This window comes from Sus scrofa, chromosome 2, assembly GCF_054392235.1.
Source record: "Sus scrofa isolate SSC_HxYL_T2T_F1_AM1 chromosome 2, Sscrofa_HxYL_maternal_Yorkshire_Landrace_v2.0, whole genome shotgun sequence".
Lineage (NCBI taxonomy): Eukaryota > Metazoa > Chordata > Mammalia > Artiodactyla > Suidae > Sus > Sus scrofa.
In genome coordinates, this window is record NC_139384.1 from 145,624,951 (window position 1) to 145,645,648 (window position 20,698).

General features: G+C 46.7%; 1 long non-coding RNA gene across 1 annotated transcript; it reads right to left on the bottom strand.

The window, feature by feature from the left end:
* Window positions 1–1,026: 1,026 nt before the first annotated feature.
* Window positions 1,027–11,447, bottom strand: LOC146405751 (uncharacterized). Its single transcript, XR_014838784.1, has 3 exons — window positions 11,307–11,447; window positions 2,148–2,246; window positions 1,027–1,154 (listed from the first exon to the last, which is right to left on the bottom strand). It is a non-coding gene; the product is annotated as an uncharacterized LOC146405751 (long non-coding RNA).
* Window positions 11,448–20,698: the final 9,251 nt, after the last annotated feature.

The following is a 20,698-nucleotide window of genomic DNA, read 5'->3' on the forward strand; positions in this document are numbered from 1 at the left end:
GCACATTGTAGCAGGTCACTAAGGTGAAATGACATCTTGCTGGTCCTTTCTGATTCAGTGTTCACTCTGTGCCTCCCTCTCGCAGTGTCTCCCATGCTGTATTGTAGTTATCTGCGAGAAACAGGCAAAGCTGTGGTTAAGGGTGCTGGACCCAAGGCAAACAAACCACCTGGGTTGGAATCCTGCCTCCATCCCTTGCCAGCTTTTTAACCTCAGGCAATTTACTTACCTGTGCCTCCCCTTCCTCCTCCTAAAACTGAGGCTAATTAGAGTACCTCTGCCACAGGATTCAACTCAGGAAAATAAGGGCTCTCCTCTACACTTGAAATAAAATGCTTAATCAAATCTCCTTCTCTAGACTACAAAAACCTTAATTTCAAAGCCCAGAGAGAGAGAGAGAGAGAGAGAGAGAGAGGGAGCGAGATGTGTGGTCAGTTGGTGTTGCGTTGATCAGCCTGGACCAGATCTGCTATTTCCCTTTTCTTTCCTGTAACTGGCAAGAAATCTGTCCTGAAGACCATTTTCTGCATCACAACTCTCTGGAATCTGCCCTAAATTATCTCAAAAATGGTCTTTCCCCCAAGTTGTGCATTTTTTTCAAAATAATCCACTTCTGCAGCCCCAGCTGCTGGCTGTGAGAAGGAAAAGCGAGATTACAGCTGACTTCCTTCTCTTGGGATGTGGTCACTGTTAGGAAAATTTACATCTCCTCCCCAAACCCCAAATTTCTTTTTCTTTCGTCCTCTTCTCCTTCTCCTTCCTGTTCCTCTTTTTCTCCTTCCTCCTCCTCCTGTTTTGTTTTGTTTTTGGCTTTTTAGGGCCGCACCCATGGCATATGGAGGTTCCCAGGCTAGAGATCTAATAGGAGCTACAGCTGCCAGCCTACACCAGAACCACAGCAACGCCAGATCCAAGCCATGTCTGCGACCTCCACCACAGCTCACGGCAACGCCGGATCCTTAACCCACCGAGCGAGGCCAGGGATCGAACCCACAACCTCATGGTTCCTAGTCAGGTTCGTTTCCCGGGCGCCCCGACGGGAACTTGCTCTTCTCTCCTCTTCTCCCTCTCCCTCGTCGTCGTCTTCCTCTCTGCCCCCACCTCCTCCAGTGCGGCTGCTGGTCAGAACTACTGAAGGAGGGAGAGTGAGTTACCTGTGGGGAAACAAAGGCAGATACAGCAATCATTTCTCACACGAGGTAAAGTGGTATTTCTCATGGCAGCATTTCCCAGTGTTCCTTACACACCTAGGAGAAGGGGATACCTGCTAACACACACACACACACACACACACACACACAATGGTTCCCCAATTAAATAATAGTACATGTGCAATGCCAAGTTCCAGACAGGACAAGGTTTCTGTAGAAGTCCTCAGAGCTTTGGGTGACACCGTCTGAGAGGTAAAGGGACAATGCAGCCTTCCTCAGACTTAGTTCCCCGCCCCCCCCCGCTCCCCCCCCCACATATACACCTAGCACTGCACTGAAATTTAACCCCACAGGCCTCACTGTTGCTGGCCTTTTACTTTTGTTTATAGTTTCTTTCTGTCACACAAAAGTGTAGAATATTGATGCTGTCAAGTGTACTCGAAATTTCCTTTAGTGTTTTCATCATAAAACCCCTTTTAAAAATCCTTCCCTATCTTAAATTCATGAAGTTATTCTCTTTGGCTCTCCGTATAAAACGTTCCAAAATTTTTTGTCACATCTAAGTCCATCAGCGATTTGCTTGTGTATGTGACAAACTGGGCTGTGTCACCATCACTGATCTACAAGGCAAATTGTACCGGGATTCAGCGGTTAGCAAGCCCAACTAGCATCCATGAGGACGCGGGTTCCATCCCTGGCCTCGCTCAGTGGGTTAAGGACCAGGCGTTGCCGTGAGCTGTGGTACAGGTCAAAGATGTGACTTGGATCACGCGTTGCTGTGGCTGTGGTGTAGGCCGGCAGCTACAGCTCTGATCGGATCCCTAGCCTGGGAACCTCCATATGCCTCGGGTGCAGCCCTAAATGACAAAAAGACAAAAAATAAAAAATAATGCAATGCAAATAATACCAAAGACTCTATTTCTATATGTGTGTAAGTAGGTCTGTGGATGGGTTAGGATAAGGTTCAGTCACTTCAGCAAGATAGACGTTTCTAACTTTATCCAGAGAGGCAGTCTAGGTGATGCGACATTCTGTTCACACTTTCTGTTGCTTTGCTTTGAAAAGTCTTGACTTCATGATTCCGAGTGGTGAAATCTGCATTCCAGACAGTAGGAGAGGGTGAAGATAATAAAGAGAAAATTGAGCAAACACTCTCAGATGGTTCCAGAAGCTGCCATATAGCACGTCTGCTTACATCCTATTGACCGTAGCTAGGAAATGGGGTCTTTATTCTGGCCATCAAGTGCACAGCAAAAAATTCCATAAAATATTAGGAGAGTAGACATTGGGAGGTAGCAGCCATCGCTGCCAAGTCTGTGTTTATTTATTCCGTTTAGTGCGATGCCTGAAATAATATTTTTTTAATGTTTTAAATGTATTTGTTTATTTGTTGGAAAATTAAAACATAAAAAAATGGTAAGTTCTCTTGTGGGGAAGCCGTTAAAGATCTGGCAGTGTCACTGCAGTGGCAAGGGTTGCTGCTGTGCTGCAGGTTCGATCCCTGGCCTGGGAACTTCTGCATGCCATGGGTGCAGCAAAAAAAAAAAAAAAGACAAGCAAGTAAACAATCAGCTATATACCACCTTTCAGAGTCAGCCACAGAAATGAGCATTACATTACAACGTTTGAGAAAGCTTTCTACGCATATTTATAGACAGGAGAAAAGACCACAGAAATATTTTATATGAACTGTATCATCATACAGATGCCATTTTAATAAAAATTTATTTTTATTAATAAATTTTCCTCGAATTTAAAAGAAGTGGAAGTGAAACTGAAGGAAGAGTTGAGCTTCAAATAATGCTTCTTGACCACAGGAGATATTACTTCCTAAAAGATACCTCTGAGGTTAAGCAAAGATTGTGAAAAACATTAAGAGCTTGGGGCCAGTGTTTTGAAATTACACACTTCAATATTATGCGTGTGCATGTGAGTGTTAGCTCTCATGATTCTTTCCATCTCTCCACCTCCCCTGACCCTGCTTCCTGACATTTACTGCTTATATTATTATTGATACATTGTCCAGGTTTACGATAATCATACTCTGTTCTAGTTAGTTGGTATACATTCCAGATTTAAATAAATTCAATGTTCATCACAGGTTCTTTTATCAAGGATTCTCTATTTGCAAGCTCTTTATTTCATTTCATCTCTAAATGGCCTAATTTCATTGTTTCATTTTTGGTTTTGTTTTGTTTTGTTTTGTCTTTTTTTGTCTTTTTAGGGCCGCACCTGCTGCATATGGAAGTTCCCAGGTTAGGGGTCCAGTCGGAGCTGTAGCCACCGGCCTACACCACAGCCACAGCAACGCCAGATCCAAGCCACGTCTGCAACCTACACCACAGCTCACGGCAACACCAGATCCTTAGCCTACTGAGGGAGACCAGGGATCGAACCTGCATTCTCAAAAATGCTAGTCAGATTCATTTCTGCTGAGCCACAATGGGAACTCCTAATTTCACTGTTAAGCTGTTTTCTCAAGGAGGGTTTTAGCTGTGTGAGTCTATCCGGCTGTTGCTTTTACACTTCCACCCTTGGGTGGATTTAATATTCTTGAACCTCACCTTCCTTCCCATAGAATGTGGCAGGCAGCTTTTGCTCCTTTTCTTCTGGTTAGAAGTCTGAGGCCAGCCTGCATTTCTATTCTTGTGGCTGACTTTTTTTTTTCCTGCTTGTTTGTGTAAAGAAGTCACTCTTCATTCTTTTTTTTTTTTTTTTTTTCCAGTTCAATAACTAAAAACATGTCTTAGTATTAAACATTCTGAGTAGAGCTTTTCTGGAACATAGTGTCTTTCAATCTGCAGTTTTAGTTTTGCTTCTTCTGTGTTAGAATTCTCTTTTAGCTCTATTTTTGGTTTCTCTTCTTCAGCAATATCAATGAATCCTTATATTGGGTCGTCTTTATCTGTATTCCATTTCTATTAGTTCTAATTTCTTAAATCACCTTACCTTGTTTAGCTGCCCCAGCTCAGTCACTGGAGTTTCAGTGGGGTCAGTTCTCTTTCTTGTTAGTTCTTATTTGTTTATTCTATCATGGTGTTGCTTTTGTTCTCAGTTTGCTTCCTTTCCATCAGTTCTTTTGTTTTATCACCCCATCTTGGAGCCTCCAATTTATTAAATTCATGTTCTTACTAAGGTGCTTTATATATAAAGCAGTGGTAAGAAATTTCCTTTTGGGGGGAGGGGAGGAGCCCTAGTCTTTTGCCCACGGTTTTCCTTCTATGTATCATTTATAATTCGCTGTCATGAGTTGGCATCCATTTCTTTCCATCTTGGTTTCGAGACTCTGTCCAGATCTTCTTTATGCTGCCAGAATATGACAGCAAGGAGGGGTTGCTTACTGACCATCTTCTCATGTTTGAGACCAGTGTGTTTTTCCCTCTGACCTAAAAGACAGGCAGGGCACGTAGAGTCTATGAACTTTTTGGTCGTCTGAAGAGGACAGCTCAGTCAAAGCAGGTGCAGCCTTTGTTGGTATAGCTGTGCGTATCCCTGTCCTGAGGTTCTGATGAATGTCCAGCACAAGTCTCAGGTCACCTGCTGGGCATGGCAAGGGGGACAACATACACCTTTTCCAAGGAAGGAGGATAACCCAGGCTTTGGATCAATTTCTCAAGTTGGAGTGTTGATCTGGAGTCTGTATTTCCACTGGCTGAGTCAGCCCCATGGATCATGCGCCAAGCTTCCTCTATTTCAACCCAGCATGCTTTTTAATATTGCTCATTCAGAAGAGGAAGAATATAAGGGTATGACTCATAAATGGTTCTTTGCAGATTCAGGAGCACTGGGAGGAATGTGCAAGGCTTTTGTCATCCTCTGGGCTTTGAGGACAGAATAGGGAGCAGAGGTGCGCTGTGCCACTCCTTGCCACTCAAAATCTTCTGATTCTTTCTTTGGATGCCACATTTGAAGTGTATTGTATTTGTTGCTGATAGTAAATTTCCCCTGTGATTTTATCTACTTAATTTTGTTAGGAACTGGAAAAGAGGAATTCTTTAGGGAAGCTTTAATCTACTGTCTGCATCTAGAAGGGCCCCTATTTTTTTTTTTCTTTTTGCTGCACAGGCAGCATGTGGAAATTGTCACTCTGTGGATCAAGCCTGCGCCACAGAGTGACAATGCTGGATCCTTAACCACTAGACCACAAGGAAACTCCGTCCTTACATGTTTTTAAAGCAGCATTGCCCATCTCTGGCTTTCACATCTGACTTGCTATCAAGGACTGTGAAACGATACAAAGCAGAGCAGATCCAAGGAGCCTCCTGGGTCCTAAGCACTGAGTTCCCAAGTCCTAGGTTGTCCCGAGCTGGCAGACAAATGCTCCCATTTTGCAAAATATGATTCTTAAAAGCCAGATTTAAGAATTATAGTCAAATGGCAGTTCTGCCAGCTTGAGGCCTAGACCAGCAGTCCTGGCCTGGAGAGAAGGAACCATGTTCCAACTTCTAGGAGACTGACCAGAGTTTGCACCAAGGCTGGACTGTAGCATCCATGTGGCACAGAGGCAACGAACAGTGGAAAGCAGCCCTTCCCTGGCCTCATGGGTTTCCGGCTGGCCTCTGCCCCAAGCTCCACCTGGAAACTGCATCCCACAGATGGGACAGGAAGCACGTCAAAACACAGGCCTCCCTGCCTTCCACAAGAGCACGTGGCATGGATGCTTTGGAAAGCCCTGGAGATGGGAATCTCTGTCTGTTTACTTATTTATTTAGTCTTTTTAGGGCTGCACTGTGGCATGTGGAGGTTCCCAGCCTAGAGGTCAAATCGGAGCTGTAGCTGCCAGCCTACACCACAGCCGCAGCAACGTGGGATCCTTAACCCACTGAGTGAGGCCAGGGATTGAACCTGCATCCTCATGGATACCAGTCAAACTTGTTTCCACTGAGCCATGATGGGAACTCCTTTGTCTTTTCAAACAGAAGATCCTCCCGTGGCACATGAGTCCCTGGATCTGCTGGGAGAGCACCGAAACCATGGGTCCCAGGGATACGTCCAGGTTTTGTAGAGCCTGAAGCATATGGAATTTGGAAGGCTTTCTTTGAGAAAAAAAGAATACACAATTATAAATACAAGATTGAGTATGGAATTAATTATTGAGAATGAGAAACAAACAGGACTTGGAAGGAACCTATACATGCTGGACTCTTCAGCTTCATGTGTTTCCAAAGGTCCAGGGTGCCTTTAGTACATGGACCACAGAGACACCCATGGGTGCCTAGACTCTGCATCTACAGGCACTTTGGAATCAACCCCCACGGTCCAGAGCTGCCCAATGGGAAGGAAATCCTACTCCAAACCCAGCATGGAGGGCCCAAGGACAGGGGTTGCTATCGACTTTACAAGAGACCCCATGTGACCTGTCAGAAGATTCTGTCCGTGCCTCTGCCCCTACCCCCATGCCAACATCCCCAGTAGGCACAGGCCTCCCTAAGGTAGAAGCATTTCAGCTCCTCCAAGGTCACTGTGACCAAAATGAATTCTCTGGGAAAAAAATGTGTCAACCCTCCAGTAACCAGAGAGCTACAATCTACATAAATGGAAGACCCAAGATGCTTGCATATGGAGAAGCCAGGTGACAGTGCTGCTGGCCAGCCCATTTCCACCTGGTCTCCATCCCTGCAGCCCCACCTATAGGCAGGGTACCAGCAGGTGAGAGGTGGCCTCACATGATGACAAGCTGGACCGAGAGGATGAAGTTAAAATGCTTTGCTGCTTTGGAAAAATGTGCCTTTCAAAGAGCATGAGGGAAGTGGAGAAAGAATCCTTGATTCTGGCCAAGGGGCCAAAGGAAGGGTTCGGGAGAGGAGACAGTAAACCGCGGGGAAGCCAATGGCAGCTCAAGACAAAGGGAAAAGGTCTGGAGAGCAAAGAGCCCAGAGGGGCCCTGGGGAGCGCAGGGAAGAGAAGAGCCTACCCTCTCCCGAAAGAGTTCCATTTCATCTGCTTTATACATTGGGTTTTCATTTCAACGAAGGATTCTTCTGCAGCTAAAAATAGATTGGAAAACCACATATCTGGGGGAATTTACTCAGACGAAATGGGTCTGGAAAAGGCTGCTGCTGGAAGGAATCCAAGGAAACCGAGTGTGAGACAGCTGAGAGGTAGAGTTAGACCTGGAACCAAGGGACTGGCCAGGGAGATTGGAGGAACGAATCCAAGGGAGCTGAGAGCAATTACTCTACCTTGAATTAGGAGTAAAAAGTAAATGAGCAGTAAAGAAAACACTTGGAGTTCCCTGGTGGCCTAGCGGTTAAGGATCCAGGGTTGTCACGGCTGTGGTGCAAGTTCGATCTCTGGCCTGGGAACTTCCACATGCTGTGGGTACAGCAAAAGAAAAAAAAAAGAAGAAGAGAAAACACACAGAGAAGAAAGAGGTCAGCTGGAATGAAAACAGAAGGGGAAAAAGAGGATCTGATTTATGTACAGAACCTAATCTAGAAGAACCGAGGAGGCCAAGGCCTGTAACTCAGCGGTTTGGGTCCTACTACTGGTTTACTAGGTATTCATCTTCTGCTTGTCGGCAGGGGCAGGCTAGGGGTGAGCGGGATACAACAGAAGCTTTCAGGAAAGCAGGCAAAGGTTTGAGGGGACACTCCTCCATTCCCTAGTGTGTGTCAGAATGTCTGCGGCGGGACCTGGGGCCTGGAAGTCCGGGCCCTGGTGTAGGACAGGACATTGGAGCTGCACAGGCAGGATGGTGTGGTGGTGAGAGTAATAGCCCCCAAAGACATCCATGACCTCATCCTCAGACCCTGTGAACATGTCACCTTCCATGGCAAAAGGGATTTTGCAAATGTCATTAAGTTAAGGATTTTTTATTTATTTATTTATTTATTTATTTGGTCTTTTTGCCATTTCTTGGGCTGCTCCCGTGGCATATGGAGGTTCCCAGGCTAGGGGTCTAATCAGAGCTGTAGCCGCCAGTCAACACCACAGCCACAGCGACGGGGGATCCGAGCCGCGTCTGCCACCCACACCACAGCTCATGGCAATGCTGGATCGTTAACCCACTGAGCAAGGCCAGGGATCGAACCCACAACCTCATGGTTCCTAGTCGGATTCGTTAACCACTGAGCCATGACGGGAACTCCTAAATTAAGGATCTTCAGATGAAGAAGTTATGCTGGATTACACAGTTGGGCCCAGTATAATCCCAAGAGTCCTTACAGGAGGGAGTCTGGAGTATCAGAGAAGGAGCTGTGACAGAGGAAGCAGAGCTGAGGGTGAGGCAGCCGCAAGGCTGGGAGTTCTGTCAGCTTCTAAAACTGGAAAAGACCAGGAAACCTGTTCTCCTGCACACCTGCCGAAGGACCGCAGCCCTGCCAGCACCTTCGTTTTAGCCCAGAAAGACTGCTGACCACCAGAACTGTAAGAACAAATTTAGGAGTTCCCGTTGTGGTGCAGTGGTTAACGAATCCGACTAGGAACCATGAGGTTGCGGGTTTGATCCCTGCCCTTGCTCAGAGGGTTAAAGATCCTGCGTTGCCGTGAGCTGTGGTGTAGGTTGCAGACGCAGCTTGGATCCTTCGTTGCTGTGGCTCTGGCGTAGGCCAGTGGCTACAGCTCCGATTCGACCCCTAGCCCGGGAACCTCCATATGCCGCGGGAGCGGCCCAAAAAAATAGCAAAAAGACAAAAAAAAAAAAAAAAAAAAAAAAAAAAAAGAACAAATTTATGCTTCTAAAGCTACACGGTTTGAGGCAACTGGTTAGAGCAACAACAGGAGACTCTGCAGATGGCACTGTGTGTAAGCGTGTACACTCTGAATTCAAGTTTCTCGATTCAAATTCCAGGACCACCACTTGCCAGCTGAGTGACCTCAGGCATGGTACCTTATGTTCTGTGCCTCAGATTCCTCTCGTGCAAAATGAAAATAATGATCATTTCCACCTCATAAGGGCATTTTTTTAAATGTTTATTTTTTGCTTTTTTAGGGCCATGCCTGCAGCATATGGACATGACCAGGTGAGGGGTCAAATCAGAGCCGTAGCTGCCGGCCCACACCACAGCCACCGCAATGGCAAAATCCAAGCTGCACCTGCGGCCTACACCACAGCTCACAGCAACGCTGGATCCTTAACCCACTGAGCGAGGCCAGGGAAGGAAGCTGCATCCTTATGGATACTAGTCAGGTTCATTACTGCGGAGCCACAATGGAACCTCCCTCTTTGGGGATTAAATGTGCAGTGCTTAGAACCATTCCTGAGAGAGTAAACTTTCACTAAATGTGAACTGCTGTTAACACTATTATTATTCCATGGTCATCATAAGACTCCTTTTCACCATCCTGCTTACACCTTCCCTACTCGGGACACAGAAATGAAGCCTGATGGCAAGACGAAGCATGATGTCAAAATCACAGCTGTTAGGGCTGGGCCAGGACCATTCATTCACTCATTCAACCATTTGTTGAGTGACTGTCATGTGCCAGCCACCGTTTCAGTGCTGAGGACAAAGGAAGGGAGGAAGGGGACAAAGGACCTCTTCCTTGCATGGCTCTTACCATTTGTCAAGAAGAAAACCTTTCCTGGATGGCCCCCTAAAAACTTCCCCTGCAGTCTCACTGACCCCCAAAAATGAGTCACATAACCACCTTCGTTGCAGCCCAGAAAGACTGCTGACCACCAGACCTGCTGACCAACAGAAGTTCTGAGATTGCCGAACAGTGGCTCAGACTTAATGTGTGTCGGCTGTATTACTGAGAATATTTAAATCTGCTGCAGAAAGTAAGAAAAGCAAAAAAACAAAACAAAACAAACATGCAAAATGCATCAGATCTGGTAAGTACAGATAGTAAGTTGCTAATTTGTGACATGTGCTAGACTTAGTATAAATGAAACATATGGATATTGACCACAGACAAGGAGGATACAAGAACACAAAAGTGTTATTTGTACATCCCAGAAAGGGATGGGGAAAGTTGCAAGGTAAGGATCATGCTCATTCTAGATTGACAGCCATCCTCCCAAGAGACCCCCCCCTTGGTGACACCCATCATGATCCCATTCTGGCCCCTCGCTTGCTCTTCCCCAGCTGCCCACAGCGTCATCCATGCGCTGTGGGTGTAGCCAGGGGTACTCGACTGTGTTTCTCCAATAGAGCTGGTCGCTGAACCCTTTTGTCCAGTCCCAACTCTGGCTGTCACAGCCGCATGGTCCGTGGGGAAGGATGATGCCTGAAGGGGCAGGACGGGGAGGATGGGAGCTCGTCGTGGCACACAGGATTCAGGCAGTGTGTGCCTTCCCCTCTGCTTACACCACACCCTAAGTGGATCCACCTACCTCAATTCCCCCTTCCCCTTGGTTCTCGCTGCAAGCTTCAAATCGAACCCTGGGAGTTCCCATCGTGGCGCAGTGGTTAACGAATCCGACTAGGAACCATGAGGTTGCGGGTTCGGTCCCTGCCCTTGCTCAGTGGGTTAACGATCCGGCGTTGCCGCGAGCTGTGGTGTAGGTTGCAGACGCGGCTCGGATCCCACGTTGCTGCGGCTCTGGTGTAGGCCGGCAGCTACAGCTCCGATTCAACCCCTAGCCTGGGAACCTCCATATGCCGCAGGAGCGGCCAAAGAAATAGCAAAAAGACAAAAAAAAAAGAAAAAAAGAAAAAAAAAATACAAATCGAACCCTGAAGCTAGGTGCTTGGACCATCTTAAACTGCTCTCGGAATCTTTCTGTTCGTGACCTTTGGACAGCTTGCCCCATAGGGCACTTAGAAGCCACATGGAGTCAAGATCCTTTCCCACAAGACAAACAGTAATGATTCATCCCCAGAGCTGAGCGCCTTGCTATCTAAACAAATCTGGAGTCCTGTTACACAGAAGGGGAGAACGGCTGGTGGTGGGTGCCTGAAGTCAAAGGAGTCCATCTAGTCTGGCCTCCTGACTCCAGGTCAGATACACGAAGTCCATTTTTCTGATCAGCTGCAGATTCGGGGCCTTTAGAATTTGTTCTCATCTATGAAATCCTTCGTGGAGAGGACAATTTTCCCAGGGTCCTGCTGGTCCAGACTACTTTTTGATTTTGGGGGGGGCAGGTGGTGCATAGGTGTAGCATATGGAAGTTCCTAGGCTAGGGGTTGAATTGGAGCTACAGCTGCCAGGCTACCCACAGCCACACAGGATCCTTAACCCTTGAGTGAGGCCAGGGATTGAACTTACATCCTCATGGATATTAGCCGAGTTCGTTTCTGCTGAGCCACGACAGCAACTCCCCAGACGATCATACAGTTTTAGAAGTTCCTGGACTGGCTAAACACTGCGGTCATGTCTTCATTCACACAACAGAGCTTCAGGGAGCACTTCCCACGTGCCGTAGGCATGAGGATAGCAAGACACAGTCACTGCTTCCCAGACGTCAGGAGAGCAAACATAAAAATTGTTTTTAATGATAATATATGGCTGATCTTGGCCACCCTTTCAGAATCCTTCCTGGGCAAAGCAAGACATGTTGGGAGTCCAAGAAAAGGCACAGCACCAGTATCATGAAGCCCAAAGCCCGAGCCGCCTTGTGCCAGCCACCTGCTCCAGTCTCTCACTGCCAGCCTCTCTTTGTCCCTCCTGTATCTGTCTCACTCACCCAGCCTGCCAGGTGTGAGGTATGCCTCCAGAACCCTGGGTCCTGGTTCATGCCATCGCTCCTGCTCTCCCTGGCTGGACCATCCAACCGAAGGCCCCCGGGGACACCTGACAGCTCAACCTGGCTCCCACCCTTCCAGCATCTCTGCCTGGGCAGAGACTGTACCCTCAGCCCAGGCTCCCCAATGGGGCTATCGGTGCCCCCTGCCAGGGATCCAGAGAAGGATGCAAGGATGGAGAGGGAAGAAGTCTCCCAGAAATGACATTCAGACACACAAATTTGCTCTGGTCACAGCAGCTACAAACCCAAAGGACAAGGCCACCCTAGGCAAACATGCTCTCTAGGAATGAAGCCAGGGCCCTGGGAGCGACACTAACTCTTCCAGGCCTCCACTGAGAGGATGACAGCAGGTCAACTCACACTACAAAAAAACCCATCTGCTTTCTCGGCATGCTCCTGCACTGCCTGGCCTCCTACAAGAGAGAAAAAGGATCACAAGCCCTGCTGCCTGCCAGCACCAGCTCCTGATGGTTGCATGCGTGGCAGACCTCCCAGGTTGCTTGGAAATCCCATGCTTCTTGCTAGTCACCCCACTGGCCCACTCCCCATGGCAGTGGCTCCAAACAGCACACACTTTGCCCTGCTCCATCCACCTTCACACTGTTTCTCTTTTTCATTCAGTCAACAAACATTCGCTAAAGGTCTCCTCTGTGCTAGAACCATGGGGATAAACCAGGCATGGACAGTGTGGAGTCAGAGAAATACAGACACGGAGTTCCCATGGTCACATCATGGTTAACGAATCCAACCAGGAACCATGAGGTTGTGGGTTTGATCCCTGGCCTTGCTCAGTGGGTTAAGGATCGGACGTTGTCATGAGCTGTGGTGTAGGTCGCAGACATGGCTCAGATCCTGCGTTGCTGTGGCTCTGGTGTAGGCCAGCGGCTACAGCTCTGATTCGACCCCTAGCCTGGGATACTCCATTTGCTGCAGAATTGGCCCTAGAAAAGACAAAAAGACCAAAAAAAAAATAAAATAAAAAATAAAAAAAAAGAGAGAAATACAGACACACAAGAAGCAGGCTACGCTGTAACAAGCTGCAGGCACAGGCCAGCTTCCAAGCCCTTACCCCACACCCACCCTCAGAGCTCACCCAGCCGCCACGCATGCGTCCAGCAGCACTGCCTGGACCACCTTCCCCTGGAATCCAAGGAAGGAGGTCCCCAACTCCTCCTGGGGGCACCCCTCTTTCACAGTGTCCGTTCTTCCTTCCTTTTCCCCACGTCTTAACTCTCTCCCTCCCTCTCTCCTCCTACTGTCCCATCTGGCTAATGCCCCCAAGCTGCATCATCTAAAAAAGGCTCTCTTGACCCCCATTCCTCCCATGTCCCCTGCTTATCTCTCTCCTTCCCTCTCCTGTCCAACGTCTGGAAGGAACAGTCTGCTTCTCAGCTCACTGGTGTGTCTTATGTCTCCTGTCAATCTGTCTTTTGCCTCCACATCGCCAAACAAACTGTCCTTCTCGAGGTCACCAATGACCTCCTAAAGGTCAAACTCAGGGGCTTCTTTACAATTCTGATTTTATTATTCCTCGCACCCCGCACTGGGCTCCAGTTACTCTCTCTGTGAGATTGGATCTACTCACGGAGAAAAAGCCAACTCTCTACAAGGACATAAAAAGGAAAGAGTGGGCTGGGAGGCCCCTGTCCAGCCTCCCCTCCACTCCCAGGCTGACCAAGGCTTTCCAAATGTTTGTCCAGGTATAAACAAAAGCAGAATCCATGCACATTTAGAGTCTGTATTTTAAAAAAAGACAAAACAAAACACATCAGAAACTATACATCTCATTCTACATGCTCCATCCCAGCACTGATTTCCCGCCGTGGGCCTGGCTCTAGCCCCCAAATAGCTGAAGGGCATTTTCAGCCCTTGGCGCTTGGCAAGAGCAACACTCCTGAGTATCTCCACTGCCTCTGGACTTTGAGCCCATCAGGTCTGTGGCTTGCGTCTCTGAGTTTCTGTCCTGTTTCCGGCCCATGGAAATGTTTATCTTGTTTCAGTGCAACGCCAACTTCTGAATTTCCTTTTCCCACATTCATCTATCATTGTGTTGGCTTTCAAAGCAACACTCTCAACGCCAGTTCTCTTGCTCAGCGAGTGACTCTGCTGAAGCCCACGTTCGCCGCTGTCACTGCCATGCTTACAAACTTGCAGCGGATCCCACCTCCCCCAGAGCAAAAGCCCAAGCCCTTATCATGGGCTGCGAGGTTGTATGGGATGCAGCCGCCTCATGCTTCCTCTTCTCTTGCTCTCTCTGCTCCAGTCACACGAGAGTCCCTGCCAGCCTTCAAACAGTCCACGTGCCTTCCTTTCCTGTAAGCACCCCCCCCCCAAGCCACATATCCACATGGCTCACTTCTTTACTCTGAGTCTTTTCTCAGGGGGAACAAAGAAATGTTCAGAATTTTAAAAGGTACAAAGCTTACCTCATGTTGAGTTTGGGGGAATGCAGATATAAGATCCACGAGGTTAAGTAAAATTCTTCAGTCTTCGATTTGATTTAGAAGCTCATGAGAGTTCCCTTGGTGGCTCAGCAGAAACGAATCTGACTAGCATAAAAAAAAAAAAAAGTTTATGAATTTATGAAGTATTTTCTCCATCTCTCTCTCTTTTTTTTTTTTTTTTTTTTTTTGTCTTTTTTAGGGCCACACCTGCAGCATATGGAAGTCCCCAGGCTATGGGTCTAATTGGAACTGTAGCCACCAGCCTATGCCACAGCTGCAGCAACACTAGATCTGAGCTGCATCTGAGAACTACACTGCAGCTCACAGCAACGCTGGATACTTAACCCACTGAGCGAGGCCAGGGATCGAACCGGCATCTTCCTGGATACTGTTTGGGTTCCTTACTGCTGAGCCATAATGGGAACTCCTATGACATATTTTCTCTTTAAAAAATGTATTTCCATGAGCAGAAGACCTAAATAGACATTTCTCCAAAGAAGTTATACACATGGCCAATAGGCACATGAAAAGATGCTCAACATCTCTAATTATTAGAGAAATGCACATCAAAACTGCAATGAGCAAGTTCCCATGTGGTAGAGCAGGTTAAGGATCCAGGAACTTCCACATGCTGTGGATGCATCAAAAAAAGAAAAAAAAAATACAGTAATGTACCACATCACACCATCATTTGAAAAGTCTGCAAACAAGCAGAGTTCTCATTGCAACTTAGCGAGTTAAGGACCTGACATATATCCATGAAGATGTGAGTTCAATCCTTGGCCTCACTCAGTGGGTTAAGGTTCCAGTGTTGCTTCAAGCTGCAGCATAGGTCACAGATGCCACTTGGATCTGTGGCATAGGCCTGTAGCTGCAGCTTCAATTTGACCCCCAGCCCAGGAACTTCCATATGCTGCAGGTGCAGCCTTAAAAAAAAAGTCTACAAAAAAATAAATGCTGGAGAGGATGTGGAGAAAAGAAACCTCTCCTACACTGTTGTTGGGAATGTAAATTGATGTACTATGGAAAACAATATAGAAGTTCCTCAAAAAAACTAAAAATAGAACTACCATATGATCCATGAGATCCTAGGAATCCCATTCCTAGGCATATACCCAGACAAAACTATAATTCAAAAAGATACGTGCACCCCTATGTTCAAAGCAGCACTATTTACAATAACCAAGACATGGAAACAACCTAAATGTCCACTGACAAAGAAATGAGTAAAGAACACATGGTATATCCACAATGGAATATTACTCAGCCATGAAAAAGAATGAAATAATGGCATAGGCAGCAACATGGATGGACATAGAGATTATCACTCTAAATAAAGTCAGACATATAAAGACAAATATCATATGATATCACTTATACATGGAAACTAACATATGGCATATGGAGTTCCCATTGTGGCTCAGCAGGTTAAGGACCTGATGTTGTCTTTCTGAGGATGCGGGTTTGATTCCTGGCCTTGCTCAGTGGGTTAAGGATCCGGCATTGCAGCAAGCTGTGGCATAGGTCACAGATGTGGCACAGATCTGGTGCTGCTGTGGCTGTGGCGAAGGCCCCAGCTGCAGCTCCCACAGCCTTTAGCCTGGGAACTGCCACATGCTGCAGGTGCAGCCATAAACATAAATAAAATAAAATAAGGCACAAATGAACTTACGAATCAGAAACAGACTCATAGACTTTGAAAACAAACTTATGGTTACCAAAGAGAAAGGGGGTGGGGGAGGGCTAAATTAGGAGCTTGGGACTAGCAGATATACCTCACTACATATAAAATACGTAAAAAAGGTCCTACTGGATAGTGCAAGGGACTCTATTCAATATCTTATGATAAATCATAATGGAAAAAAATGTATTTCCAGATCTGTCTACTGAAAAGGGCTAGAAAATGACCAGCCCAGCAACAATGAGAAATGGCTTATTCCAGGCCTAGGACAGGAAACATTCAAGATGAAAATGGAACACCTTCTCATTTCAGAGGTCAAGGAAAAATGATGTCAAGAGGCTCAGGAGCCAAGTGAACAAAACTGCCACTGGCAAATGGAAAGATGATGTGAGCATCATGAAGGATAATAACTATAATGAAATGAAACACATCAAATATGTTTAAATTCATGAGTAAAATTTTTAAAGCTCACGGGTTGCCTTTGGAAGATGCTAAGGATCCATTAGTTTAAAAGATGGTAAATAACGGGAATTTATTCAATCTTTCCCATAGGAGCCTCAGGGTAGCTGAATGGTAAATTAGGAGAAATTTCTAATGCAGAGATCTTGCAGCTGGTAAATGTAGGAGGAACAGAATATCACCTTGCTGCAATCCCCAATAAAACAAGGCATCTAGGCAAGAATCTCAATGGCTGCTATGTTATAAAAGAGAGATAAGTAGACATGACATCTTCTAGAAGTACACATTAGCGTCTATGACGGTAGCCCCAAAGTAATCGAACTTGAATCTGCTCAAGACTCTAGATTCAACTACTAATTCACGGGAAGTACAGGAGATAAAAGACTACGTCAAATGTCACAACAGGAATGCAAGGAGCAAAATCCAGATTGTGGGAAACTTTTAAGAAAAACAAAAACAAAAAAGTTCTTTTTTAATAAATAAACTGTAAGGAAAAACGAGACAGGGGAACCATAGATTAAAAAAAGACTCAAGAGCAGTTCCCTTGAGAGATCCCAGCATGGCTCAGTGGTAACAAACCTGACCAGTATCCATGAGGACGTGGGTTTGATCTCTGGCCTCGCTAAGTGGGTTAGGAATCCAGAGTTGCTATGAGCTGTGGTGTAGGTTGCAGACATGGCTTGGACCTGGCTTTGCTGTAGCTGTGGTGTAGGCCAGCGGCTACGGCTCCAATTTTGATCCCTAGCCTGGGAACCTCCATATGCCACGGGTGTGGCCCTACAAAGACAAAAAATAAAATAAAAAATAAATAAAGAATGAAAGAGTCCACACCTTTCCAAAATACATACTTAAATATTTGCTGACGATATGATATCTGGAATTTGCTTCAAAATAATCTGGGAGTGGTAGGAAATGACTAGGAGTGTGGGTGAAAAAAAGCCTGACCCTGAGTTGATAATTACTGGAGCTGGGTGATGGGTATATGAGGGTTCATTGTATTATTTTCTGCCCTCTTGTTTGAAGTTTTCAAGCACAGAAAGATAAAAAACAAAATTATTCCCTAAGCGTCCTTTCCTAGGAAGCTACTTGATCGCATGCTTCAACAGGTACCAAGAAAAAGAGAAAGATGAGACACTGAGAAACAGTGTGTCCAAGCCAGGACAGCCGCCAAGGGCAGGCCCAGGATGAGGGCTGAGAGCTGTGCAGCAAGCCTGGGCCCCCAGGCCAGAGAGACCCGAGGGCTCCCGGAGCGAGGTGGGGGCTGAGGGGAGGCATTCAAAGGATAGAGAGTATGACTGATGGCCTGGGAAACCCACAGAATGCCAAAAAAAAAAAAAAAAAAGCAATTATATTCCCAGAAAAACAAACGAACAAAAATAGACAAGAACGGCAGGACTCAAATGTGAAGCAAAGTGAAACGCAACACAGAGGTGAGCTGCTGGGAATGGGTTTTCACGGTTACAATAAAATTTTTAAAAATTATTTTACTTTTAGAATCAACTTAAAAAGAACTTATGGAAGATTCCACTACAGTTAAATGGAATATAAATGTTATTAAAGGGCATAACTTATAAGTCAGGGTGTAGGGAAGGAATGTTTGGGGCGTAGAAGGTGGATGGTCGGATGGGAACGCTAAGGCTCCCATCTTACAAAGTGGTAAATCAGGGGGAAATCTGTCCTCGATTAATAAGGAAAGAAATTAAGGTTTAAAAAATTTTTTTAGGGAGTTCCTGTTGTGGCTCAGCCGTTAACGAATCCGACTAGGAGCTATGAGGTTGCAGGTTCCATCCCTGGCCTCGCTTGGTGGGTTAAGGATCCGGCATTGCGGTGAGCTGTGCAGTAGGTAGCAGATGTGGCTCCGATCCTGCGTTGCTATGGTTGTGGTGTAGGTGGGTGGCTACAGCTCCAATTCGACCCCTAGCCTGGGACCCTCCATAGGCCGTGGGTGCGGTGCGGCCCTAAAAAGACAAAAAAAAAAAAAAAAAGAAAAGAAAAGAAAAAAAAAAAGAGAGAAAGAGAATATTTTTTTAGGTTTCAGAACAGACCTGAGAAAGAACTAGGTATAATCTGAGATGGAGATGGGAGACAAAAGGTAAAAGAAATTAATTAAACTCTCATTTATTATACTAGGACATTCAAGATTGATGACTCAGGAGACTTCAGTATAAGCATGATATTTGGAATGTGGATGTAACCACCAGAAGTACCAAAACCCAGGAGTTCCCTGGTGGCTCAGTGGGTTATGGATCTGGCAGTCGTCACTGCTGTGGCTTGTGTCACTGCTGTGACATGGGCTTGATCTCTGGCCCAGGAATTTCTGCATGATGCAGGTATGGCAAAAAAAAAAAAAAAAAAGGTACCAAAACCCAGAATTGGCCAAAAGAGTTTCTGTAAGGAGAAAGCCTGGGGATGCAAAACGCCATGTCAGGGCATAAATGCTTCGAATTATAAACACCTCCGTGCAGGTATCACTTTGATCAGAAGCTGTAACACAGAGGGTGCCATTTTATTTTATTTTATTTTTACTTATTTATTTTTTGTCTTTTTGCTATTTCTTGGGCCACTCCCGTGGCATATGGAGGTTCCCAGGCTAGGGGTCGAATCGGAGCTGTAGCCACCGGCCTACGCCAGAGCCACAGCAACTCGGGATCTGAGCCGCATCTGCAACCCACACCACAGCTCATGGCAATGCCGGATCATTAACCCACTGAGCAAGGGCAGGGACTGAACCCGCAACCTCATGGCTCCTAGTAGGATTCGTTAACCACTGCGCCCCGATGGGAACTCCCAGGGTGCCATTTTAAATACTTTAGAGTTGGAGTTCCTGTCGTGGCACAGTGGTTAACGAACCCGACTAGGAACCATGAGGTTGCAGGTTCGATCCCTGGCCTTGCTTAGGGGGTTAAGGATCTGGCGTTGCCGTGAGCTGTGGTGTAGGTTGTAGATTTGGCTCGGATCCCGAATTGCTGTGGCTGTGGCTGTGGCCGGTGGCTACAGCTCTGATTAGATCCCTAGCCTGGGAACCTCCATATGCCACAGGAAGCGGCCCTAAAAAAAGGCAAAAAGACCAAAAAACAATCACAATAAATAAATAGTTTAGAGTTTTACAAAGACAGCCAAGTGATATGCTTAGATCAGTGTTCTAAATAGATTGCTCTGGCTGCAGAGAGAATGATATGCAGAGGAGCAAGGAGTTTGGGGCAAGGTGGGGCGGGAGGACCACGGCAGACGTCCAGACTGGACATGACGGCAGCCTGGCACAGGGATGGAGAAAGCTGGATGGATTCAAGAAGTACTAAAGAGGGTGAGTGCCTGGTCAGGTGGTTGAGGGTCCCTTTTATGAGGGAGGGAAGGGGAGGTTGGGAAGGAAGAGAACCAGTCCAGCTTAGACGGTAGGTCTGAGTTACTGGGGATGCGTAAGGTCCTCAGCAGTTTCGACCCAATCACCTTTTCCATCCTGTTTCTGCTCTCACTCACCCCATCCTCACCCTCCTTTTTCATCCTGGGATTCTTGCTGTTCCACAAACATTCTACATGCCTTTGCGTTTGCTGGCGTCTTTTCGGAGAATGCTTTCCTCTCCCTTCTCAGTCTGCAGAGCTCCTGGTCATCAGCCCACATGTCTTCTCAGAAAGGCTTTAGCATCTCCCAGGGAGAAGGGCTTCCCGCCTGGGCGCGCAGCATGCCCGCAGATCCCCGTCTGGCCCTAAGCGCATCCTCTCGTAGATCCCCGCTGACATCACCTTCCCCACCAGCCACGGTTTACAGCATAGAGGAAACATCGCCTATTATCCTTTCTCTTTTTACCTTTGAAACTAGAAGTATGAAGCTATCTCACCTTGTTTGCCAACCCGCTCAGCTTGGCGATGACAACACAGAAGGCCGTGCTGCAGATGCAGGCACTGCAAGGTGGTGGGGGGTTCCGGGAAAGTTCAAAAACTACTGTGGGCGGAGGACAAGACGGACCAGGAGTTCGGTGAAGGAGCTGACCAGAAACAGCCCTCCCCAGCAGAGAGAAAATTCCCTGCTGGCCTACCATCTCAACACAGAACAGACCTCACAGAAGACCACCTTAGATCTGGCTACCTTTACACTGTTGGCGAATTTTTGCTCCCCAAAATTTGATGCATATATCAGGATGCTCCAAGCTGCAGCCACAGCTATGGGCTTTCATTGAGATATGCCTGGGCCAGATCTTGTCGCAGCCTTGAGTTATCTGCGTCCTAGGGACCCGGGGAATGTTACTTCGGGATGAAATCCTCCACTCTGGGAATATTTGGATAAACCCCCCATGTCTTCCTTTCCTTCTGTCTTAGTTTCCTGGAGCTTCCA